The sequence below is a fragment of the Tupaia chinensis genome, unplaced genomic scaffold (assembly GCF_000334495.1).
Source record: "Tupaia chinensis unplaced genomic scaffold, TupChi_1.0 Scaffold000182_1, whole genome shotgun sequence".
In the NCBI taxonomy this organism is placed as follows: Eukaryota; Metazoa; Chordata; class Mammalia; order Scandentia; family Tupaiidae; genus Tupaia; species Tupaia belangeri.
Genome location: NW_006159657.1, coordinates 337,271 through 364,740, shown reverse-complemented (window position 1 = coordinate 364,740; position 27,470 = coordinate 337,271).

Here is a 27,470-nt window from a genome sequence, read left to right as displayed (position 1 = left end):
CCATCGGGTCTACCCCTTCAGGCTACAGAGGAGGACAGGTCCATCTGAGCCTAATTGTAGATTCAGTCCAGTTTCTGCTCTGGTTTCAAAACCATAGTTACTTCATTTTCAGACACCATTGCCGGTAAGATGTGCCTTGGATACAATAACAGCTTTTCCAAACTGGAAAAAAAGGAAAACTACACTAAATGCGCCCAAAAAAGCATGTAATTTCAGGCATGTTAAATTGTTTAAAAGAAAACAACTCAAACTCCAGATAATATGGCTTTGTCCTGCAGTCCTCATAAGCACATGTGTACCTTTCTGACCCTCTGTCCCCGCTTGGGCTTAGGAAAATAGAGTGATTTGTTGGAAAATCAGTTCTGGCTTTGAAGTTCTATGATTTTGTATTTCTTTGCAATATCTTTGTCATGGCAACACAATGCAGATTTGCATTTCAAAAACCACCCCTGCCTACTCCACACCTTACAGTAAGAATCAAGATCCCACCCTGGCAGTTAAAAACAAGAGGACATTGTGTTAGGAGGAATAAGCCAGACACAGAAAGACAAATATTCAGCATTTCAGGCTGGGTGGAATGGAAAAAAGTTGATCTCAAAGTAGTTGAGAGTAGAATCGTGGTTACCAGAGATAGATGGGAAAGGGGGAGAGGCTGGTCACAGGGATGGAGGGACAGTTTAATGAGAGGAGTACGTTCTCATGTTCCGTCGCACTGTAAGCTGACTATCGTTAATAGTATATAAATCTTGAAATAACTAGAAGAAAGGATTTTAAATGTTCTCACCACAGAGAAATGGCCAGTGCCAGAGGTGATGACTATGTGATTTACGCTAATTGGATCACTACCCATTGTCCATCTGAATCAAGACATTGTCCTCCATAAACAGGTGCAATAACTATATGTCCATTTAAAATTTTTAAAGAAAAGAGAAAAATGAAAACAGGCAGTTCAGCCCCTTTGTATTCGCATAACTTCCTTTAGGAAGAGAGAACGAGCCACATTTCCTGGTTTAGTTCCAGTGTGTTCAATATGTACCTTTGTTAATCAGACGTCAGGAACCGGCTCATTTTGTTACAAGGAGAACGGTTGTAACATTTACTAATTGGTTGCTACTCCCAGGTCCTGTACCGATGGCTTTAGATGTAGCGTTTCATCAATCCCCACAACCACTCCTCAAACAAAAGAAACTAAATTTCAGCAAGGTGAAGTCACTTGCCCCAAGTCCCATAACTGGCATGTTGCAAATCTAAGGAAACGTTGGTAAAATTGCCTACAAACACACCCGGCATCTCGGTAGTCAGAACAGACAGAGAAGATAAAGGGAGAAGTGAAGTATGAGAAAGAGAAAAAGGTAGAAAAATTCCACCCCACCCCACCCCCCGCCATGTGGTGGAAGGCTACACTATTGGTGGGAATGTAAATTAGTTCAGAACAATATATAAGTTTCTCAAAGACCTTCAAATAGAACGACCAAATGATCCAGCAGTTCCACTTCTGGGTATCTACCCAAAGGACAGGAGAATGCTCATTTGGAAAAGCACTTGCACAACTATATTCATTGTAGCATTATTCACAATTGCTAAGACATTTAACCAACCCAAATGTCCACAGACAGATGAATGGATTGAAAAATTATGGCACATATACTCTATGGAATACTACTCAGCCATAAAAAACAAGGTCCTGGAATTTGATAGAAAGTGGACAAATATGGAAGATTTGTTGCTGAGTGAAGCAAATCAGGCTATGAAAGGGAGACATTGTATGTCTCCACTTAACATATACCGACTGTCGGCACTCTATGGTAGAGACCGAAAGACTGGAGGACATAAAAGCATTAAAAATTGTAATGGACACTAGAGACAAAGTGGAGAGTGTGGGAGGGGAAGAGTGTAGGAAAGGAAATTTGGGGGGAAAATAGAGAGGTAAGACACTTGTGGGACATAGATATGGTTTATTATCTGTTGACAAAGATGTGCATAGTATTCTCAACTGAGCTGGACTGAGGTGTACATCATGCTTGGTAGTCTCTTTATAATATAAATGATGTATAGCAATTGAATGTATGAATAATAATAAATAAAATAATAATAATAATGAAGAAAAATTCCATCTCCCCAAAGAAAAACACCTGCCCCTGATGCTGACCACCTGAGGCTGCTAAGAGGCGAGGGCACAGGCCTGGAGCCTGTGGTCCCTGAAGGCAGAAACTGGAAAGCCGTAAGAAAAAGAGAGAAACTTTCCTTTTCTTCATCCATTTCTTCTCCCTCTTAAATATTCGCCAGCCAACATCAGCCAGCCAAATCCCTTCATTGCAAGATTGGTTTTATCCATTCTTGGTCCATTTAATTTAGCTTGTCATTTTTACTAGTATTTTCCTTCCTCCTTCACTCTGGAAAATTTTTAGAGAACAGTAAATCTGGCCGCTTTGTAGTCCAACACGAATCTCTCAGATGCTGTTTTCCCACTTTGGGGTAATAAACTCAGTAGCTCTACCCGGGCTGCGTGAACACAGCTGTCAAGATGCATGGTCTGTCTGGGGCCGGCTGAGGCGTGGCTGGGCTGCCTCAGCCCCTAGCATCTGTGCCATCCCTATGATAATTCCGCGTGTAACGATTTCTGCCTTTAGCTGACCAAACACGATCTGCAAAGTCCAGTGATCCTGGGACGTGTGGCACAGACCTTATATCTGGTGGTTAATCTTTTCATGGTCTGAGATGTGGGGTGTGGGGTGTGTCTGGGCCTTCTTCCTAGAAAAATGCAAACAGACTCAAAATTCTACACATCCCAGGACACCACCGGGGAAACTTACCGTTGGAACGTCTTGTCAGCCGATACCGCAGGAAGTAGGATCATCTCGTGGTTGCAGACGCTAACCACCCCACCAAGCACCTTCACAGCAACACCTGGATTCGGTGAGCCACCTAATGGGGCACAGCTGACACAAGAACAGTCACGTCTGCTTGGTTTGGGTTGTTGTCATTGTTATCGTTTCTAAGTGTCTAAGTTTACTCCGCTATTTCCTGGTGGAAGGATCTCAACAGGGTCTGGCCATGCCATAATCCTCCCCCAGGCCTCCCAGTCAGCCAGATCAGATCAACCCCGGATCTGAACCCAGGACTCGCTTGGGCTTCCAACATCACACGGCAGCACCTACCGCCTGTGCCACCACAGCTGAGCCATGTTTTGTTTCTACGAGACAGAAAAATAGGCAACAGGGGTGAGTGGTCAGTTTCAAAGTCCAGGTCACACCATGAGCTGGCTGTCAGGGGTCGTCTGCCCAGGGCTTTAACTGACAGGTTAAGTGTGCTCCAGCCTTTTCGCCTCTTCATCAGTCCTGGGGGGGCGGAGGGGGGGGTGAGGGGAGGATGGTTTGACTTCAGCTGCTGAATGAAAAACTCTGCCATTGCCCCAAGGCTGTGAGCTCTCATCCCCTCCGGCCACCTGGGAACAGCCGGGTCTGCAGCCTGGCTCTCTTGCAGAAGCATGGCAGATCTCCCCCGGCCACCAGTTCAGACTGCCCTGGGCCCAAGAGCACCCACACCTCCACTAAGTGCCCTCCATGAATAATATTCAGAAGCCAGAGCTCCAGGATTGCTTAGGAAAGGTCTGGGACCCTGGTTTCGGGACATTCAGAGTCTATTGAACTATCACTCTGGGTCAATCCTTGGTCCAGCAGACGCATCATGCAGAGACCTGGCAGCCTTCAGGAGACTCACTGGACCTCCCACACAGGGAGGGTGATGGCGGAGAAAGGCCAAGGACCCAGCTGGAAACTAGCTGGCCACTTTGACAGGGTGAGACCAGCTGGAAGTGACATAAATAAGGAACCATTTATGAGAGAATGCAGCGAGTGACAGTGGAGCAGTTGCCACTTAGCCTCTCAGGGGGGCGATGAGGTGGAGTGTTTACCAGGATCTGGCAGGAGAGGGCTGTGAGGAGAGGACAGTCGGCCAGGAGCTAGGACCTCCAACCAAGGGTATGGCTGACCCTCGGCAGCCCGACAAGGAGGGATCAGAGTCGTTTTTTTTTTTTTTTTTTTTTTTTTTTGGTGAGAGAGACAGAGATTTTTGCTATAGGGCACATGCACCCACAAAGAGACAGAGAGAGAAAGCAAGAAATTACCCCCTCGCCCCCCCCACCCGGAGGATGGCCTTCTCCTCTATTCTCCTCTCTAATTTGGGCATGCACGTGAGTTTCAGCCGTCAGGTCCGGGACTTGAACCACAATCGACTATGTGGGAGTCCAGCGACGTAACCATTATGCCATCTGCTGGCCCCCAGAGTGAGTATGCTGACTCCTCTTGACTCCTCTGCACTGAGTCTCACAATGCTCCAGGCCAACCATCACGGGAGCCTTGGCCATGTTCACACAGTGAGCTTCGAGGGCACACGCAGTGAGAGGCTGAGGCACAGAAGCAACCCACTGTGTCCCGCGTGGGCTTTTGGCCACTTCCTTTTGTTTAGATGATGCCAACAATGGCCCTATAAAGAGGTGACATCACCGCCCCACTTTACAGATAAAGGAGAGGAGTCTCAGAGAGGAGCACTGCCCGGGACGTGACAGAGTCAGGGTTTGCACCCAGTTCTCCCCTCCCAGGGCCACCACCTTGACATTAGACTGTCTCCCAGGAAGGCCAAGAGGAGGCCGGGATGAATGCGTCTCAGAAACCGGATCGCTCTGGCTTGAGGGATCAGGGCTAGTAGGCTGACATCAGGACAGGATGGAGCCGGCTCGGCAGGGAGGCCAGGAGCAGGGCCAAGCCTGCCATGGACCAAGGCTGCGGCTCTGCTTACCCAACTGGGTATTCACGACGACCATTTCAGGTGGGCGATGCTGTCTGCCCATGTCACAGGTGAGGAAACCGAGGCTCAATAACTCACCGAGAGTCCCACGGCTCAGAGGCGGCACCAACGTTCACGGCCAGCCAGACTCCGGGACCTGTGTCCTCACTCACCGCTGGTACAATCAGCTTGCATTATCAACCAGCTGGAGGCGGGGGTAGGCCAGGAAGTGGAAATAACGGCGCTCATAGGGAGGGGTTATGAGAAGAGTTTCTCCTTTTTTTTTCCCCCTCAAACTTTAGTGTTGAGAGTGTTTCACCAGAAAATGAAATGGGGTCACGGGGGAAGAGGGAGAAGAGTGAGCCTTTGCGCTCCCCCAACACCAAGTCTAGGTGTCTCAGGGAGAAGGGATGTTCAGGGAACCCCAGAAGCGGGCTGTGGCCTCTGCCTTCCGTGGGGGCATAGAGCTGTGTTCAGGCCTCAGCAGGTGCTGTGAATAAGGGACAGAGATGGCATCTCTCCTGGGAGCCTCCAAGGGCCGAGGACACGGCAATGAGTGAGTCGAGGCCACTTGCCTTCTGTCAGCAGCTGCAGGGATCCTGGTCTCGGTTGAGCCCAGGCTGTGATCTGAATGGGCGCTCCTGACGGCAGCCACCAGGAACTGCTGAGGCCTGTCACCTTCCCATTCCCTTCCAGCTCATCCTTCTGCAAAACACCACCCCCTCGCTTGGGCAGTGTCCAAGACCCAGCTGAAAGGTCCTAAAGGTACGTGGGCCAGGGCGTGGCTGCTGTGCATGTCACAGGACACGGCAGCTGGCACTTGGTATGCAGCCCAATACGTGCTTCTGGTTCTGTCGTTACCGGTAGTGCTGTTGGGGTCATCACACTTCCACACCTGGGCAGGGGCTGCCCCACGGGACTGCGTAGGCACCCAGAGTGACAACCCCTCATGCCATACTGTATTGCTTGTCTAGGACTGTCATGACAAATGCCACAACCTGGTGGCATGAAACAACAGAAATTTATTCTCTCCTATCTGGACCCCAGCAGTCGGGGAGCAGCGTGCTGGCAGGGCTGGCTACTCTGAGCCATGAGGGAGGACCTGCCTCGAGGATTCCAGCTTCGTGGGCAGCCACAGTCCAGGGCATCCCTTGGCTTACCTTGGCGTTACTCCAGCCTCTGCCTCTGTGTCACCTCCCCAGCTCATTCATGACTGTCTCAGCTCTCCTCCAGTCTCTTGCAAGGACCCCAGTCATTGATTAGGACTCACCCTGACCCACTATGACATCATCTTGAGATCCTTATTTAATTACTCCAGCAAAGAGCCTTATCCCAAAACAGGTCAGGCTCTGAGTCTCTGGGTGGAGCCAAGTCAGGAGAGACGCCCGTGCACCAGCCCCCTGCCGTATGCTGCAAACCTGCGGCCTTGGGGTGAATGTGCTGGCTTCCTCCGTGTGGCAGCCACACGGACAGGCTCTTCCCTCAGTCTAAACCCGACACCTCTACCTGCTTCTCATCTCAGCAACTCTTTCTCCTTTATTTTAGAGAGTTTTGTTTTGTTTTGTTTTGTTTTCTGTAGGACATGTGCGCTCACAAGAGAGACCCACAGACACAGAGAGACAGAAAGTGAGAAATGGCAGCCACACGGACAGGCTCTTCCCTCAGTCTAAACCCGACACCTCTACCTGCTTCTCATCTCAGCAACTCTTTCTCCTTTATTTTAGAGAGTTTTGTTTTGTTTTGTTTTGTTTTCTGTAGGACATGTGCGCTCACAAGAGAGACCCACAGACACAGAGAGACAGAAAGTGAGAAATCACCCTCCAAGGGGGGGATGGCCACACTGCAATCCCTTCTCCTCCATTGCCCTCTTAAGATTTTTTTTTTTTTTTGAGAGGTTTTTGCTATAGGGCATGTGCGCTCGCCAGACAGACAGAGAAAGACAGAGAGACAGAAAGCAGGAAATCACCCCCCAGGGGGGGTGGCCATGCCGCAATCCCTTCTCCTCCATTCTCCTCTCGGGATCTTGGGCATGCACGCACACGTGCCCGGCGTGAGTTTAAGCCACCGGGTCCGGGACTCGAACCGCGGTCAACTATGTGGGAGTCCAGCGACATAGCCATTACGCTAACTGCTGGTCCTGCCCTCTCAGGATTTTGAACACACATACACACACACCTGGCACGGGTTTTAAGCCTCCAGGTCTGGGACTCAAACCATGGTCGACTACGTGGGAGTCCAAGCAACATAACCATTATGTCATCTGCTGGTTCCAACTCTTTCTCCTTTAAATCTCATGTTAACTTTTCCCCCATGAGATATTCTCCTTCTCCTGGACTGGCTTAGGCCCCCTGCCATGCTGCCCCAGAACCGCCTGCCCGTCTCCCGTCCAAGTGTTCATTGGATCCCAATGCTACGCTTTCTCAGTGGCCTTCTGACCTGCAAGACCATCAGTTCTCTGAGGAACAGGACTGCATCTGCTGTGTTCTGGGGCACTCGGCTACAACGTGGTCAGACTGGGAATTACTGACAGCCTGACCGTAAATGCTAACACAGCCCTAGGCCAGCTACGCTGCATGACTGCGGCCTGCCGGTGCAGTGCTCAGACCTGCACATGCATTGGAGGCTGCATGAATCTGGAGCCACTTACCCAGTCCAGCTCCCCGTGGTCATTACAGATTCTTGGACTGTAGGCAAGTTACTAACCCAGTCTCTGGAACCTGTGAATATGTTACCTTCCATAGCAAAAGGGACTTCGTGGTTGGGATTAAGGTCATGAACCCTAAAACCAGAAAATTATCCTGAATAGTCTGGATGGGCCCAGCCTATCACAAGATCCCAGAAAAGCAGGGAACTTTCTCTGGAGGCAATGATGAGACAGGACATATGCAAAGCACAGGAGACTCAACCCCTGGTTGCTGGAGGGGCCTCATGGAATCATCAGAAGGAATGTGGGCAGTACAATGCCCACCCCCTCACTGGAATCGAGTCCTCAGTCCTGCTACACAAGGAACTGAGTTCAGCCAACGACTTAATGATCTTCGCAGAGAAGCCAGTGGAAATGAACGCAGCCCTCCCAGTGCCTCGACTGTGACCTGTGGGTCTCTAAACAGAGGACTCATTGAGCCGTGCTGAGCCACACTGTGCTGTGCTGTGCTGTGCTGAGCCTGGACTTCTGACCTCCAAACCATGCCATAATAAATGGGCTTTTAAAAAAAATTGCCATAGAGTGCGTGCACTTGCCACAGAACGACAGAGGGACAGAGACGGGGAGAAAGCAAGCCCCACAGGACACAGTCACGCTGCAACCCCTTCTCCTCTCTGTGCACGTGTGTCCCGTGTGTGTTTCAAGCTGCCGGGTTAGGACCTCAAACTGCAGGTTTGGCCATGTGGGATCCAGCTCTCTTAACCACCAGGCCTTGGACTGGCCCAATAAACGGGCATTGTTTTTAAGTTGCAAAATGCTACAGCGGCAACAGAAAACTAGCACCCCTCCCATGCTAAGAGAAGGCCAAGACATATGGAGAGGGCTGGAGGATGAGACTGAGCATAGAGAGAGCCACGGAGCGCCGCGGCACCAGGTCTGTGAGTGAAGAAGCAACCTCGGGTGTCCCACCCCATCAGGCCTGCAGAAGATTCCAGCCCCAGCTGCAACAGAGCCTCAGCTTCACCAAAGAGCCTAAGCCAGAACCACCCAGGTGAGTCCAGTCTACTGACATAGCACAATAAATAATGACCACTGATGTTTGAAGCCACTAAACTTCATAGCCATAGACAACCCGAACAGGCTATTATGGGGATTAAATTAGTTAATACCCTCAAGTGTTTATAATAGTAAGTTAAAGAGGGTCCCATAAATGTCAGCAAATACATTTTCACATTGAACGTTTCCACTTGACAAATGACGAAATTGGAACTCCAAGGGACACGCAGAGCTGGGGAGTAGCACAGCTGGGGATCAAGCCCCAGCTCTACCTGACCACAGTCCCTGCCCTCCTATGGCACTGTACTGGCTTCTAACCTCCAAGCTAGAAACAAAGGAGGTTCTCTAGCACCCGACGTCCAGCTGCCAGGCCAGGCGAAGGCACTGCCTGTGTCTGGCAAGGCTTCCTGCTGCTCACCAACTCCCACTGAGGCTCTCGCGTCTGTAGATTCTCATTCTCTCTCCCAGGCACTTACAGAGAAAGGTGGGCCAGGTGCGGATGGCACAGTTAGCCAGCGCGGTACCCACAGCCCTACCTGCCTGCCTGCCTCTGTCCTTGCTCTGCAACCCAGGATCCAAGGACAGGAGGCTGCTCCTGTGCTTGGCCAGCATCAGTGCTGGGGCTGCAGGTTGCCCGACTGGTGGTTTGGAGCCTGTGAGCACTGGGTCGATTCCAGAGGATTCATTTCCACAGGAGTCTGCAGCGTCCAGCCTCCTGAATGGAATAGCAATGACTAGGTCCCATCACCAGAAGCTGAAAGGCCAGACATGCCCTAGCCCTTATTCAAGATCCAAAGGATCTCGAGATGGGGCCCAGAAATCCCATGGGCTGCAGATGAAGAACTACATGTGGAGGGATTAAGGGATGTCCCTGTGGTCTTACAGTTAGTAGGTGGTGGGTGGACGTTACCAGATCATGACGTCATGACGCCACCACGCCCTCCACTTGCCCTGCCCCACTCAGCACTAAACAAAGACTTATCTTCCTTTTGTGTTTTCTTGGGAACCTAAAGATAAGGAGTGTGAGCTGTTGGTTCATAGAGCCTATTTCAAATGTGTCTGGATGGTCTGGCTTCTCTTTGGGGGCTATGACCACAGCTTGACAAACAGGCACATGGGATGACACCGTGGTCCAGGGAGAGTGATAGAGACAGTCTATGCAGCAAATCAGAAGTCACTGCCCCTGTCATCCTCTCCATCCGAACATGTGGGAGTAGGGGTACAGGAAAACAGTGTCATAAAAGTGTTTGGTGGCAGGCAGTCCCTGCAGCCAAGTGCTGAGAAAGCTACAACCCATATAGCCAGTCGTGGTTCAAATCCCAGCTGCAAAGGATTGAAAAACACACTGGGCATGCATGTCCAAAATTCTGCCAGGAGAGGAAAATGGGAGAGAAGGGACTGGGGCATGACCACGCCCACTGGAGGGTGCTTTCTCCCCCTCCCTTCCTGTCTCTCTGGGGAGCACATGAGCTTTTTGGCAAATGAAAAGGAGAAAAAGGAGAGAAAGGAAGAAGGAAAGAACAGCTGGACATCCTCTGACCATCCTAATAGGAGACTCCCTGGGACACATCTGAATGACTAGGAGGATGGGTCCCCCTTCTCCCAGACGGATGTCATCAAAGAATGCACCTATGGTGGGAATGGAAAGAAAAGAAGCGACCAGCACACCGAGGGCATAATCACCGCCAAGCCCATCATCTTAGCTCAGAAACCTCTCACTAATGCCACTGTTAGAGATCACGAGGCCCATTTTACAGATGAGGAAACTGATACCAGGAAGGCGAGGTGGTCTGCCCTGGTCACACCCCTCCTTACTGGGTTCAGACTCAAGCCTACCCCCTCCAAAACCACAACTCTAGCCTCCACCCAGCCAAGGAACACATGTCCCTTCTTTTCACAGCCTGCGTGAAAGCCCAGAGATTTACCCCAAAGCTGCAAGATTTATGCAGCTAATTTCCACTACAACTAATGGAAGAAAGAAAAGGCCATTTTTCTTATAATTAGAAGAGAATTCAACCTTCACAGCCAATGCCTCTAATATCTCAGCTTATGTAACAAAAGGCAGAGAGTGCAAATGGATTAATTAGGAAAGAGGGGAAGACACGTGGGTTCCTGGTCGGAGAACCAGGCAATGAGGCGAAGGCACCAGGGAGGAAGCAGTTCTGGGCTGCGGTCAGGGCAGATTTCAAAGCCCTGTCGTCATCGAGGCCACTGCTTGCCATGGGGCCAGCTCTGCGTGTCACTTGCAGCCTCCCCTAACAAGGAGGGCCCCTGGGTTAAGGGCCATGATGTTTTCAGAGATCCAGACTTGAGGACCAGAGCAGGGATGTGCCTTGCCAGTCACGTCCGGTGCATTCCGTCAGCCTGGAGGTATCCAGCAGGTGCCCTGCACATGCCCATCACACACAGGAGAGATTCCCGGCAAGACAGGGATGCTCCAGGAGCCAAGCCCACGCCGGCTTCACCCTGGATCCACTCCATCAGAGCAGGAGCTCAGCTGATACTGTTCAAATGGATGAATTCCTTCCAAGTTTTTACTCTGCAGCTATTCTTTGCCGCTCGCAAGAGTTCTGGGCAGAGGGACATTGGGATGAAAGGCCAACTCTGACATGGTGGTTAAGGTGGCCAAATGCCATTTGGCTGTCTACATGGTTCAAGTCCTGGACCTAGCAGCTTGAAAACCAACTGCGCACATGTGCATGAATGCCCAAAATCCTGACAGAGATGGAAGAGAAGGGATTGTGGTGTGGCCATGCCCCTTGGGGGTTGTTCTCTCCTCTCCCTCTCTCTGCTTCTCTGTCTCTCTCTGGTGAAAGCATGCACTCTCTAGCAAAAAAATAAAAAAGAGGAGCATTGGGATGAAACATTCCAAGCAGCCCAGGGCTTGCTGGCTCCCATCAGCAACCTGTGCTTCAGAGATTGCCTGCATCTGCTGGAGCCAGGCCTCAGTTCTGCCCCCACAACCCACTGAGCACCTGACAGTGACCCAGGTTAGGCAGCTACGAAAGGTGTAAGCTAATGGACTATTGATTTTTTTTTTTTAAGAAGCAAAAATTGCAGGTGTTGCAGCAATCGATTGCCAAGGAGAGAAAGTAAAACAAGAGCATGGTGGAAAAACAGCCTCGCGACATCCCCGCACCCTCCACCCCCAGCTCTGCCTGTCCTCTGTTTTCTCCTGGGAACAAGAGGATGGAGTAGGAGACTGGAAAGGGGGGGACACATGGTGTGGGCAGGTGACATGCCACTCTCTGCATGCATTACCTCCTGAGACCTTGGTGACAGAGTTACCACTGCATCATACAGTCAAGGAAATCGAAGTTCGGAAAGGAGAGCTCGCTTGCCACTGAGTGACAAAACTAGAATTCAGGTGATGTTGCACTGACAGCAAATCCTGAAACATGGACCCTGCAAGGAACTGAGGAAGCACGTCTTGCCCATAGAACTGTTTCTCAGGAAGACCGGCACCAAGGTCAAAGTCAGTCATTCAGGCAGGCAGGGGAGAATCGGGGCCTGGAGGACCAAGAAGCCAGTTGCACACTCATTCAGTGGTAGTTATTGACTGCTTTCTCCATGCCAGGCACTGGGACGTGTACCAGGGATACCTGTAAGCAGGGATAGATGCTTCCTGCCTTCATATGGGGGGAAATGCATTAATCAGAGGATTGCCTGGATGAATCTAAAATCTCAAGCAGTCCCAGGCTCTGAAAGGAGAGGGACGAGCCCTGTGAAAGCTGGTAAGAGGAAGCTGACCTGGCGTGGGGGATTAGGGAAGGTTTCTGGAGTAAGAAATGCCTGAGCTGAGACCTCAAAAGATGAGGCTAACAGGGCCAAAGAATATTCAGCACAAAGGAGGAGTGTGTGCAAAGGTCCTGAGGCAGGAGGAGAGTACAACAAGGGGGAGGATCTGCAGGAAGGGCAGTGTAGCTGGAGCACAGGGAACAAGGAGCAAGTCGGGTGCAGCGTGAGGCTGGAGAGGTGAGCAGGGGCCAGACCACTAAGGGCCATGCAGGTCCTTTGAAGTAAGCTTGTCCTTACCCCTGCAAAAATGAGGTCCTTTAAAGCACCAAAACAAGGGGCTGGGGTGGAGATTTGCAAGATAAAGTACAAAGCTGCTGGGTTGAAAAAGGACCCACTGGGGCAAGCAGATGTGGGTCTAAGGTACTGGACTCCCACATGGTCAACTGTGGTTTGAGTTCCAGATCTGGAGGGTTGCTTTTTTGCCTTCTCTTTCTCTTTCTGTCCCTCTCCTGTCAAATTAAGAAATAATAATACCAAATAAAATTAAATAGATAATACAATTATTTTTAAAAAGAGAAGGAAAACAAAAAAGAAGAAAGAAAGAAAGAAAGAAAGAAAGAAAGAAAGAAAGAAAGAAAGAAAGAAAGAAAGAAAGAAAGAAAGAAAGAAAAAGAAAAGAAGGAAGGAAGGAAGGAAGGAAGGAAGGAAGGAAGGAAGGAAGGAAGGAAAGAAGAAAGAGAGAGAGAGAAAAGAAAGAAAGAGGACCCACTGCCATGGAGTAGAGGTAAAGAGAATTGGCAGAAAGGTGAAAATAAGGGTTTGTGGGGTCTTGCACCATCCTCCTGGGTCCACCTGATTTCAGCCCTCACTGTGAGGGATGAGACACCCACATCGAGGGTACCCAGAGATGGTTCTGTCTCTCAGCCCCAAGGAGAGCCACACAACCCAGAAAGTAGAGATAATGCATCTGGGACAAACCACAACCAACAGGTGGGAGCTGGGGGCTACACACGCTGCCTCCCATTCTTTGAAGCTACTACACTGCTCCTCCATACTGCCCAGCAAGATGGAGCTCCAACTTCTCCTCGCAGTAATCAGGGCAAACGCACAACCACTTCCTAAGTTTTCATCCCTTCCCTGCCTCATTCTCCCAACATCCTCACAGCTACTTCCTGGGGTCACCTCTCAAGTAACCGGCCTATGTCCCAATCCCTGTATCAGGCCTCATTGCCAGGGTTTCTCATATGGAAACAAGCTACTATGGTAGCACAGGGAAGAACCAAGAGTGGCTTGGATGAAATGACAGAGTCCACCAGCATTCTTCACTCACTCGCTCACACACTGACTTGTCATTCATTAGCTCACCTGATCACTCATTCATTTATTCAATTCCTTGCTCACTCATTCCTTACTGCATTGCTTCAATGATAATAGAACCCATTGAAAGGTTAAAGAAAAATTTTCTATCCAGGTTTCTATTTTTGTAAGAGCGAGTTGTCACTCGAGGTCACATCCTTCCTCTGTATGGGGTGTGAACTTGTCATCATGCCTTCATTTTTGTGTAGAAAGAATTCTGCCACTCTCAAAACAATGGAAGTCCATTAAGGAGTCCATTAAGGTGTCTTGGAGAGAGTTTCCTAAAAGCACAGATTTCCCCAGGGTCACTGTCCTGGGGAGACCCAGGGGCCTGCAGGGACATTTTAGCCCCACTTACTGTCTAACCTCAGCTAAATAATCAAGCATGGCCATTCTCTCTGAGCCTCCTTCCCTGGGGCTGGCTTTCTCATAGCATGAGCTTGCATTTCCTACTTGAAAGGCTATTGTTCATCCCTACTCTGGAGACAGAAATGTCTCAAAAGTCTGAAAAGACATTTTGGAGCAATCAGAAAATAATTTTGTTTTCCACTCTAGCCAAAGGTGCAAGTGCCCAAATCCAACGGGCGAGAGGACTAAGGGAACAGGGTCACAGGATAACTAGACCGTGTGAAGGTACGTTTCCTCTCTCTCTCTCTTTCTCTCAAGTTCTAGTATGAATAAAAAAATAATTTATTTAATTATAGCTTTGTTTCTCATTTCACGAGGTTTTCTGTAAGTTTAATTGTATTTATTGTTTCCACCCTACCTATATTTTCCTATCCCCTATTTCCAAAGTAATATCTATGTTTATTGAGCATCCACAATTTTTAATGATTTCTTATTCACATTTTATTTTGTACATATCTAAAGCACACAGTATGGTTTTTCAAAGTATGCATGTGTGACAATCAAATCAAGGATATTACCACATACATTATTTCCATAGGAGAACTTTACACTCTTATGTCTACTAGTATTTCTTTCCTGAGTCCCTCTCACCTACCATCTGCTATCCATCCCTCTCCCCTACAGTTTCTGATATCTACACTTATCCTCCCTACTATTGTGTCTTTGAATCTTTCTATTTCTGTCATAGAGTGGAGACATTCAGTATATATTAAGTGGGGACATACAGTGTTTGTCTTTCATAGCCTGGCTTACTTTGCTTAGCAGTAAATCTTCTATATTTATCCACTTTTATAAATAACAGGGTCTGATTGTTCCTTATTGTGCCAATGTTTGGTGTCAATTGTGTCACTGAATCTGCAAATTAGCCCCATGAGGTACACAGTATCATCATCATCTTGTGTGACAATCAAATCAAGGATATTACCACATACATTATTTCCATAGGAGAACTTTACACTCTTATGTCTACTAGTATTTCTTTCCTGAGTCCCTCTCACCTACCATCTGCTATCCATCCCTCTCCCCTACAGTTTCTGATATCTACACTTATCCTCCCTACTATTGTGTCTTTGAATCTTTCTATTTCTGTCATAGAGTGGAGACATTCAGTATATATTAAGTGGGGACATACAGTGTTTGTCTTTCATAGCCTGGCTTACTTTGCTTAGCAGTAAATCTTCTATATTTATCCACTTTTATAAATAACAGGGTCTGATTGTTCCTTATTGTGCCAATGTTTGGTGTCAATTGTGTCACTGAATCTGCAAATTAGCCCCATGAGGTACACAGTATCATCATCATCTTCACTTCTAAATGAAGACACTGAGCTCTGAAGAAGATGTATGTCATCCAGTCAAGCATAAAGCTGGCATTCAAACCCAGAGCTCAAGAGCTTAATCATTTTTCTGTACCACTTCTCTACTTTACTCACTCAAAACCTTTAGGGACTTAGAGAAAGCTGCCATCAAGGGTAGTTTATGCTGGAATCAAAAATAGTGGATGCTGAAAACAGGGAACCTAGAATCAGGAACCAGTCCTATTCAGGTTTACTATGTGATTGTAGAAAAGTCACTAGCTCCTTTGATCTTTTGTACCCCATTAGGGTTCTTCGAATTTAACCCCACTGACCTGCCCATCTTTATCCTCTATTTTTCTATGCTTTCTCCTTACATTCCAAAAACACTCGATGATGCCAGGATAGGCAGAGATGTTCATTCAGGGGGACCAGAATCAGGTCAGAACTCCTTGCTGCAAAGAGACAAAACCTGGTGAATTTATTCATACTATCTCTGTACTGGACAAGATAGGAAGCTTATGTAGGGGAAGAGATCCATCTGAAACACATTTAGAAACAAAGAACAGGTGTTCATTATCTTTGGCAGGATCACAAGGATCCCAAAGAGACATGATAGAGTCAGGAGATAATCACTGCTTAAGAACAGTTTCTCTTTCCAGCATGCAGAGCAGGGCAGAATGACCAGTTTCCTCTGCAAGGGACTTAAAGATAAGCAATGATTAATAAGACAGAAGAAGCAAATCAACTCAAAATGGACCAAAGATTTCAATGTAGAGCCTCAAACTGTGAAACCACTGGTAGGAAAATTTACGGGAAACTCCTGAAGACATTGGAGTAAGCAAAGATTTCTTAAATAAGACCCCTAAAGCACAGGCAATAATCCCAAAAATAGACAAGTGGGATTACATCAAGCTAAAAAAAAAAACTTCTTCACAGCAAAGTAAACAATAATTAGAGTGAAAAAAACCCAGTCCTTAAAATGGTAGGAAATATTTGCACATTATTCTTCAGACAAGGGATTGATAACCAGGATATCAAGGAACTCAAGAAGCTCACCTATTAAAAAATGAAAAATCCAATTAAAAAATGGACAATGAACTGAATAAACAACTCTCCAAGGAAGACTTACAAATGACCAAAGGGCATATGAAAAAAAATGTTCAAAATCTCCTGTCATAAGAAAATGCAAATTAAAAACACAATAAGATACCATTTGAGGGGTACCAGCAGTTAGCGTAATGGCTATGTCACTGGACTCCCACATGGTCAACTGTGGTTCGCGTCCCGGACTTAGTGGCTTAAACTCACGCCGGGCGCGTGTGCGTGCGTGCCCAAGATCCCGAGAGGAAAATGGAGGAGAAGGGATTGCAGCATGGCCATCCCCCCCTGGGGGGTGATTTCTCGCTTTCTATCTCTCTGTCTCTCTCTGTCTGTCTGGCGAGCGCATGTGCCCTATAGCAAAAACCTCTCAAAAAAAAAAAAAAAGATACCATTTGACTCCAGTCATAAGGACTAGGATCAAAAACATAGAGAACCAAAAAAAAAAGAGAACCACAAGTGCTGGTGAGGCTGTGTGAAAAGGAACTCTCTTACCCTGTTGGTGGGAATGTAAATTAATATAACCTCCCTGGAAAACAATATGGAATATGGAGATTCCTCAAAAACCTACAAATAGGACTGCCATGTGACCCAGTAAGTACCACATTTTGGTATTTACCCAAAGAATATGAAAACATTGAGTAGAAATGACACTTGTACATCCATGTTTATTGCAGCATTATTCACAATTGCTAAGACACAGAATCAATCGAAGGTGTCCAAAAACTGATGACAGGGTCGAAAAACTATGGCACACATATGTTATGGAATATTGCTCAGTCACAAGAAACAATGAAACTGTTTGATTCATATGGGTAAATAGAGAGGACTTAGTGTTAAGTGAAGTGAGGCAGATTTTTGAAAGATATTAATTGTATATCCCCACATGTACTGAATGTCTGCACTCTATGGCAGAAATCGAAAGATCCAAAGATATGATAGAAGAGAGGGTAAGCATAGATACCAGAGACGTAAGGGAGAAGAGTGGATGGTAGAAGGTGGGTAGGACGGGCACGGTGAAAAAACATACTCTTCTTCCAGCCCTATAGCCCATCAGATCCTGGGCACTTGTGTGTGCAGTTGGCATGTTTTGGTCTGACTGGGCTGGAGATTTGAACCATGGTCATCCTGTGGGATCCAACTTCTCTTGAGCAGTGCATTACCACTGTACCACAGAGCTAGCCCTCCTTATGATTCTTTTTTTTTTTTTTTTGAGAGGTTTTTCACCATAGGGCGCATGCGCTCCGCCAGACAGACAGAGAGAGACATAGAGACAGAAAGCGAGAAATCACCCCCCAGGGGGGATGGTCACGCCGCAATCCCTTCTCCTCCATTCTCCTCTTGGGATCCTGGGCATGCACGCACATGTGCCCGGCGTGAGTTTTAAGCCACCGGGTCCGGGACGCGAACCGCGGTCGACTACGTGGGAGTCCAGCAACATAGCCATTATGCTAACTGCTGGTTCCCCCTCCTTATGATTCTTAATAGTTCTCAACAGATCTAAGCAGATGTTTGAGAAAGGAGTTCAGGTGAAAAGTGGTAGGAAAGGGATTGGCAGCCATGAAACAGAGCCATGGAGAACCCAAGTGAAGTCTATATTATACTTAGTCTTAGAGTCCATGTTAATAGATTATTAGGAAACTTAGTTTTCAACTTCTATCTTTTGCAACCCTCAGAACAAATCTTACAGAAACCTCCCTCACAACAGATGGAGCTTTAATGCTGAACTAATGGAGGTTACCAGTAACCTTGCTGAATCTTTACAGATGCCTGGCCATGGAGCTAGGGAAAGGAAAGATGCCACAAGCCTTCTTCCATCTGATGAACTGAGCTGAGAAGGTTTTTTATCAGCTCAGGCATTATGAAGCCACATCTCACTTCTCTTTTTTCTTTCTTTTATTTCCTTTCTTTCTTCTTCTTCTTTTTTTTTAATTCAAACCCTATATATATTTACAACATACAAAATGAGTTTCCCCAACATGAATGCACTATATATTAGTCCACTCAAAGATGTTACCACACACATTATCATCAACAAATAATCCATTTTTGTGTCTCTTGAATGTTTTGTTTCTTTTTCTCTCCTTGATTTCCTCACTCCCAACCCCCACACCTAGATTCTCATCCAAGGTCTCTGTGTTGTCTTGCCTGAATCCATTTTCTTTTATTAACTTATTTATTTTAAAATTTGTAAAATTTATTAAAATTTCATTTTTTAAGCAAAAATTACAGAACTTTTTTTTGGGGGGGAGAGGTTTTTTGCTATAGGGCACATGCACTCGCCAGAAAGACAGGGAGAGACAGAGAGACAGAAAGTGAGAAATCACCCCCTGGGGGGATGGCCATGTCACAATTCCTTCTCCTCCATTCTCCTCTCAGGATCTTGGGCATGCATACACACACAGGCACCCAGCATGAGTTTAAGCTACTGGGTCTGGGACTCGAACCACAGTTGACTACATGGGAGTCCAGAGACATAGCCATTATGCCAACTGCTGGTCCCCAGGACTTTTTTTCTTTTTCTTTTTTTTTTGGAGAGATTTTCACTGTAGGGCGCGTGCGTTCGCCAGACAGACAGAGAGAAACATAGAGACAGAAAGCGAGAAATCACCCCCCAGGGGGGATGGTCACGCCGCAATCCCTTCTCCTCCATTCTCCTCTCGGGATCTTGGGCACGCACGCACACGCGCCCGGCGTGAGTTTTAAGCCACCACGGGCACGCGCCCTATGGTGAAAAACCTCTCAAAAAAAAAAAAGAATCATAAGGAGGGCTAGCTCTGTGGTACAGTGGTAATGCACTGCTCAAGAGAAGTTGGATCCCACAGGATGACCATGGTTCAAATCTCCAGCCCAGTCAGACCAAAACATGCCAACTGCACACACAAGTGCCCAGGATCTGATGGGCTATAGGGCTGGAAGAAGAGTATGTGGTACTATCAGATTTGTGGAGGGCCTCTCTCTCTCTCACACACACACACATGCCTATACTCGTGTGTACATGTACATGCTTCATCATGAATAAAGGGAAAAAAAAGAATCATAGGGGTTTCATTTATTATTTACTTTTGTAGACATGGTCTCTCTGTTGAGCTCCTTCTCCCTCAGCCTCTCAGCTGAGCCTACAGGAACATGCCACTATGCCTGGCTGTTTTATATACGGAGTCTCACTTTTGTTGCCCAGGTCAACCCCAACCTCCAGAAGTTGCAGGAGAAACAGACACATACCACAATGCCCAGCCTCTAGATTGAATAAGAATTGAACCTGGGCCTCCCATGCGATCCCATTTTGCAAAATGCTTGTGTCTTAGCAATACACACCATCATGACTGGGCCAAGGAGGTTTAACTTTAAAACAAAATTGGAAGTGCATATGGAAGGGTAAAAAATTGGAGAATATTCTCCCTCCACAAAGCAAAATACTCTTGTTGGGACATACCTTTGTTTCCATTGGCTATTGCCAAGTAACAAACAAGCCATTCCAAAATGTAATGACTTAAAACAACTATGATTTCTTTTATTCACAAATATTAAGTTTGAGCAGGGCACAAAGGAAGTGACTCAGTCTCTAATCCACGCAACATTCCTATGGGTAGCTACATTACGGCTGAATCCTAACCCTCTTGCTGGTATGTTTATGCTATTTATCAGCTGCGACCTCAGCCAGGGCTATGGGCTTGGGGTCCTCGGCCTCTCCTCAGACAGGCCTCTCCACAACATGTTTGGGCACCTTACAGTAAGTGTAGCACAAGGCAGATGTGCGGGCATTTTTATGACCTAGCCTCAGAAGTCACATATCATCACTCTCGCTTCGTTCAGTTGGGCAAGACAGTTACAAAGACCCATGTGGGTTCACAGGGAGGGCAGGAGAGTAGCTACCGCAGCATGTGAGACAGAAGGCCCCACAGTAGTCACCTTCAGGAAATCAGTCTGCCACTATTTGCATAAATGGCTCTCCCATGATCTCCAGCTAGTTGCTTTAGGATTTCTAGTTACCTCCTTCACTCCCCTGATGACAGCCAACACCACAAAGGAGAAAATACAGGTAACCCAGGACATTCAATGTATAACGGTGCTGAACTTCCTGATGGTGTCGAGTCTCAGGAAATATCAAAGGATGTGACAGAGCCCCAGGCAGAATAAGATCAAAACCGTTTCTTCTGCTTTTTTTGTTTTGTGAGTTGCCATGGTAATGGGTAGGGTAGAATTGAGAGGCGAGACTGGAGACATTATCCTAATATTGGAGCTTACACAATGTGTCAAAGTTCGCCTACACGCACACCTGCCCAAAGCATGGCTAATTGCAGGGATTCAGGTGGGAGATCAAAAATAAATAAATAAATAAATAAATAAATAAATAAATAAAAATTCAGGCCTTGACAGTGCACAGCAGTAACACGATGCTCTGTGAGGCTGACCTAGAAGGGAGGATTTCAGGCTCACATCAGGCATCCTTTCTGAACTCACTGGGGGCACGCATGCCCTGTTCAGGGGCTGGCTGAAGCTGAGGGAGGCTCGTGGCATTGGGACCATGGCATTGAGTTGTCCAACTTTCTTCTCTCCCCCTCTCTCTCTTTCTCTTTCAAAAAAGAAATCAATCGGGAACCAGCAGTTAGCGTAATGGCTATGTTGCTGGACTCCCACGTAGTCGACTGTGGTTCGCATCCCGGACCCGGTGGCTTAAAACTCATGCCAGATGCGTGTGCGTGCGTGCCCAAGATCCCGAGAGGAGAATGGAGGAGAAGGGATTGCGGCGTGACCATCCCCCCTGGGGGGTGATTTCTCACTTTCTGTCTCTGTCTCTCTCTCTCTCTGTCTGTCTGGCGAGCGCACGTGCCCTATAGTGAAAAACCTCTCCAAAAAATAAATAAATAAATAAATAAAAAGAAATTAATCAACTTTTTAAGAATTAGTTAAGGGCCAGAAGGTTGCATGGTGGTTTAAAGCACTAGACTCCCATACAAACAACCACAGTCAGAGTCCTGGACCTGGCAGCTTGCTTTCTCTCTTTCTGTCTCTGGTGAGCACACATGCCCTATAGCAAATTAAATAATAATAATTAATTAATTAATTAATCTTTTTCAAAGTAAAATAAAAATTAGTTAAATCTATGTTATGGCTTTGATAATGGTTTGCCCCCTAAAAGTTCATGTTTTGGAATTTGGTCTTAGTGGTCCGAGATTCAAGATCCCTCCAGAGGTTCATGTACTGGGACTTGGCTGTTTTGCAAAGGTGTTAAGTGAAAATGTAATCCCTTCAGTGTGTCCCAGGGTGTGATGAACCATTAGGGTGTGAGAAAGTCATTAAGGCGGGGACTCCATGATGAGTGCTGGTGTGTATCCAAGGAGAGGACTTCCTGAGGCAGGAAGAGCTCAAGGTTTTCTTCTGCCATTTGGTGATGCCTTTGGACTTCCCAGCTACCAGAACTGTGAGTCAACAAACATCTATTTCTTGATGAATCACCCAGTTTCAATTTATCTGTGAGCAATGCAATAATGAACTAAGAGGATCTCCTAAGATTCTTCTGGCTGGGAGAGGTCCTCTTCTATTTTTTTTTTTTTTTTTTTTTGGTTTGGAGAGGTTTTTGCTATAGGGCGCGTGCGCTCGCCAGACAGACAGAGAGAGACAGAGAGACAGAAGAGGTTTATGCCTAGTCAGCCTTGTGTTTATGGATATGTATATATCAGCTGTGCTTGCTATTGAAAATATTTAGATTAATTAAGATCTTTAGTGAATCAATAAAATGTGGGGGGGGAAGGCATAGAAAGCAACCATGAATACCAGAGACAGTGTGGGAGGAGGAAGGGAGATGGCAGAGGGTGAGAGATAGGGAATCAAGGATGAGGGAAAAAAGGCAAAATATGCAGGAAACAAGAAATGAAAAATTATTTGTTGATAACACGTATGTTGATGTGCTTTATTGAGCCAATATATAGTGTATTCTGGATGGAAAATCTCATTTTGTATGTTATAATGATGTATAGTAAATGAATGTAAATAAATGAATTTACATTAAAAAAAGAAAAGAAAAGGAAAGCAAGAAATCACCACCCCAGGGGGGATGGCCACTCCACAATTTCTTCTCCTCCATTCTCCTCTCAGGATTTTGGACACACACACACAAACACAAATGCCCAGCATGAGTTTAAGCCACCAGGTCTGGGACTAGAACTGCGGTCGACTACATGGGAGTCCAGTGACATAGCCATTACACCAACTGCTGGTCCCCATCCTCTCTCTTCTTTGAGATGACTTGAGCCCCCAAGGAAACAGCTACCGACACAGGGGCTGCCCCTGGGAAGTCCTTCTGGTCCTCCTGATGAGGCCGTGTTCTGCCTCTCTGCTTCCATATAGCTAGCCTATCACTGCCTAGTCCCAGCCTTAATCAGTCTGTGCTCTGAGAGTCTATTCACTTGTCGGCTTCCCCAATGAGAGGGACAGAACCACTGGAGAAGGGCACTGTGCTTTGCTGCATCTTCGCAATCCCAGCCCAGAGCAATATGCTGGGCCTCATTGCAGGTGCTCAGCCAGAGCTGTGACTCTGAGTTGACCATCTCCTCTTCCTCCCCACAGCAAATGTGCTGACTCCTCAGTACTTTCCATTGTAGGAGGGAGTTGAAGGACAGAAACTGTCCTCGCCAAGGACACATGGCCAGAAGATGGCAATCCAGGAGTTTAACTGGGATGGTCTTAAGCAAATACCTCCTCACCTTCCTTCTCGTGATGTCTAAAGAGAATACGGAGCACCCTTCACTTCCATAACACTTATGAGGCCATTAAGTAATCTTCCGTTTTCCATTTCAGTAAAGTCAAAGGATCTCCTCAGTGAATGCTAACCCCGAGCCTGAGGTTAGGCTCCCTCAAGCAGAGCCTGAGCTGGGGAAGCACGAGGGAAGAAATCAGGATGGGACTGTGCAAGGAGGGGAGCAAGGGTATGACCTCGGGTCAAGTCTGCCTCCACATGATCCCAGAGGGGACTCTGGAGCATTAACCAAACTACAGGAATCTCCACAAGTTGACCTGAGAGTCCAACTTCTGTACCTAGGCTGACAGTCACTGACTGTGTGCAGCATGCACAGTTGAGAGAGTATGACACCCTGGGTGAGCTGGCTCTTGTCAGCCAGGGCAATTTCCTGGGGAAAATTCCCTTGGCAGCTGTTAGCAGCCACCAAGCACAGCAGCTTGGAGATGAATGCACCAGCTGAATTTGCTACACTCAACCTGCTCCCCACATCTGGGGGAAAGACCTAAACCAACAGCCTAAGATCAGCCCTTCCAAATGTTCTTTCTTCCCCCTCTGGGTTGTACTGCAGACATGCTGCTAAATGAGACTTCTCTTTCCATACGACCTCCTCGCCCGTGATCTGGGGCAGCTGAGGCTGGGTGCAGAAGGCCACGAGGGATCCAGTGCCTTAAATTCCGTGCCACCTGCTGGCCCCGGGAGGAGTAAGTTTTTCAAATCTACACAAAAAGTAAGATGAATGCATATTTTTTTAGAGCAAGAGAGAGATTTTTGCTATAGCACACATGCACTTGCCAGAGAGGCAGAGACAGAAAGACAAACAGTGAGAAATCATCCCACAGGGGGGGATGACCACACCACAATCCCTTCTCCTCCATTCTCCTCTCAAGAGTTCAGGCATGCATGCACACCCACCAAGCGAGAGTTTTAAGCTGCCAGGTCCAGGACTCAAAATGTAGTTGACTATGTGAGAGTCCAACGATGTAACCATCATGCCATCTGCTGGTCCCAGGATGGATACATTAATTACCTTGATTTAACCATTCCACAAGGTCCTCCAGTCCACTCCAGTCCTCACACTGTACCTCAAATACTTTTACAACTATTTGTCAATTGAAAAGAAAGCATGGTGTTTCTAGGGAAAAATTTTACAGATCAGTAGAAATAAAACGAGTAAGAGGGAAAGTCTATAAACAGAAGGTTGATCATTCAGACCAACATAGTTTTAGGGTAACTATTAATTCCCTGGAGGTCAATGAGAGAAAGGGAAAAAAAGGCACAGGGTGTGTCTTTCCAGATAACAGTGGTTTTCCCCAAAGTGTAGGACATGTACTAGCAATACACAAAATTCCTTAAGTTGAACAGTGTTATGAAACATTCGATCACATGGTGAAATACTCTCTTCCTATCTCTTCCTTTTCAACCCTTCCAATTAATGCCAAAAGTCTCTGCTGGCTGAGGGTTTGTCTTTAAGAACTCTCCGTAACCTAGGACCAGCAGGTGGCATAATGGTTATGCCACTGGACTTCCACACAACCAACCATGGCTTGAGTCCCGGACCTAGCAGCTTGAAATTCACATCGGGCACATGTGTGTGTGTTGCATGCCCAAAGTCCTGAGAGGAGAATGGAGGAGAAGGGATTGTGGCTTGGCCATCCCTCTTGTGGGGTGATTTCTCACTTTCTGTCCCTTTGTCTCTGTCTCTTTGGTGAGCCCATGTGCCCTACAGCAAAAATCTCTCTAAAAATAATAAATAAGTAAGAAATAACTCTCCCTAACCTTTCCCAAGCCCTTTGAATTTTGGGAGCCCTTGCCACGAGCTCACAACCTTCCTCGGCAAATGTATCCAAATAGAATCAAATACTACTGGTTCCTTTTCTGTTGTATTTATTTCCTTGTTGTCACATATAGACTTTTATTTTTCAAATGTCAAATCACTTTCAACCTTTTAATACTTATAAAATGGTTTTTAAAAAGTCTATCAGTTCTGTTTTTAATTAATTTTAATTGTTTGTCTATTTTTTACACAGTAATAGAAAAAGAAACTGTGTAGAACAAAACCCAAGAGCTGAAAAGTAAATTCTCCCATGCTTCTAAAAATCTTGTATTTATTTTTGCACTTAGTGTTTATTTCTTCTTTGTGATGTCGACTTTCCATTTATAGTAGTGATATAAAGTTTCCTGTTTAAAATATATTAATTTAATTTTAAAATGAGTTGGTTTTACATTAAGTGAAAAATAGAACATGGATACAGATACAGCAAAAATCACACAGGTGGTATGTGAATGACTCAAGTTTGGATAACACTAGGAAGCTTTGATTCTTTTTTTAATACTTGGCTTCCTGAGTTTTAACTCTTATAAATGTGAGCCAGGTTCCCTCCTAGGCTACAAAAACTGAAAGGCACTGGAGCTGAGCTGGAAGAGGTGCTGAAGGGAGGGTACAGCCTTCCAGAGTAGTTTGGATGTCTTCTCTCAGGCTCCCAGTAAGTTTTCTGCACCTTGGAGCCAGCAGCCAGCTTGTCACGGATCCTCCTCGCGATTAATAAGCCTGGAACAGATGGAAAGCTATTGTATAGATCAAGACGGGATATTTTAAAGGAGGCAGTTTAATGAGCAGTGGTTTGAATTGAGACCAATTTTAATGTCTTTTTTGTTTTCCACCAACCGTCATAGAAATTGCCACAAATGATGTCTTAATTCTGTTCCCTAGCAGGTCTCTGATATGGCAAAGGATGAATTTTAAATTGTTTGATCAGAATTAGCAGCATTAGTCACTGCAAATAGCCTTTTAATTTCCACAGAGCTGCCAAGGGGAGCAAAAATAGAATTGGCGAGGAGGGTTCCAATGGGCAGATGTGTTCTGGGTAGAGGAGGCCACGTGCCCTCACTGTGGAGAGGCAGCTCCAGATGCCCCAGTAGGCAGCAGCCCTAGAGTCTGAGGGTGAGTCCTTTGTTCCTCACTTATAGTGAGCCACAACTCCTGCAGTGCCTGCTCTAAGACCAAATGCCCCTCCTCCCACTCTGGCTGGGGCTGCCGAGGTTTCTCCAGATATCAGTTGAGAGCTCCCAACCAGAATGCTCTGCTCCTCCAGCAATGTAGGGCTGGCCTTTTCACCCTAAAACAGGCAATGACTCTTCTCCACTTGAAACACTCACAACTTCTCCTTACCCTTGGGCTGAAAATTAAATTCTTTGCCTTGGGCCACAGAGTCCACCCACCCATTTCATGCTGCCTCTGGCCTCCCTACTCCTTCTAGAACATCCCAAATTGTGGTTGCCAATCAGATTTTCTTTTGTTTTGAGAGAGATTTTTGCTATAGGACACATGCACTTGCCAGAGAGACAGAGACAGAGAGACAGAAAACTAGGAATTACCCCCCAGGGAGAATGGCTACCCCACAATCTCTTCTACTCCATTTTCCTTTCTTGGTGTTGGGAACACAAGCACTCATGCCTGGCATGAACTTTAAGCTGCTGGGTCTGGGACTCAAAGCAAAGTCAACTACATGGAAGTCCAGCAATGTAACCATTTCGCCATTTACTGGCCCCCAGATTTTTTTTTAATTGCCAGAGGGCATATGTACTCTCCAGAGAAAAACAAAGATACATGCCCAGCATGTTTGTTAAAATGTCAGGACTGGAATTCAAGCTGTGGTCAACCATGTGAGATATGGTTCCTTTAACCTCTAGGCTATGGAGGCTGGCCCACCAGAGAGATTTTCCACCATGGAATACCTCCCCAGGTTTACCGTGGCCAGCTCTTCCTCTCCCTACAGGTTCAGTTTAAATGCTACCACCTTGGAGAGTCCTCCTGGTCACCACATGTAGAATAGGGTTCCCTTCACTCCATATGCCATAATGCCTCCTCATTTTCTACATAGAACATGTCATTTCTAATGGTATCTGTGGAGAGCGGCCAATCTGAGTAAACATAGTGACTTTTAGAAGCATGCAGAAATGCAGTTCTGTGAGCTGTCATTTGCATAGTGATGAAAGCAATTTTCATGTGAATGCACTAGTTGCCTAAAACTGCAGAGCAGTATCTATCTAAGGAAGACACACGTGTTATTAAAATTCACCCCAAATTTTTTTCAAAACTACATAGTACCAGTTGTCTTCACATCTTCAGTCAATTAACATCCCAAAACAACTGACTTTACATTCCATTTCCTCTTCCCCTATGTTCTTTCCTTTATAAGAATAAACCTGGGGGGACCAGCAGTTAGTGTAATGGCTATGTCACTGGACTCCCACGTAGTCGACCGTGGTTTAAGTCCCGGACCCGGTGGCTTAAACTCACACCGGGCACGTGTGCGTGCGTGCCCAAGATCCTGAGAGGAGAATGG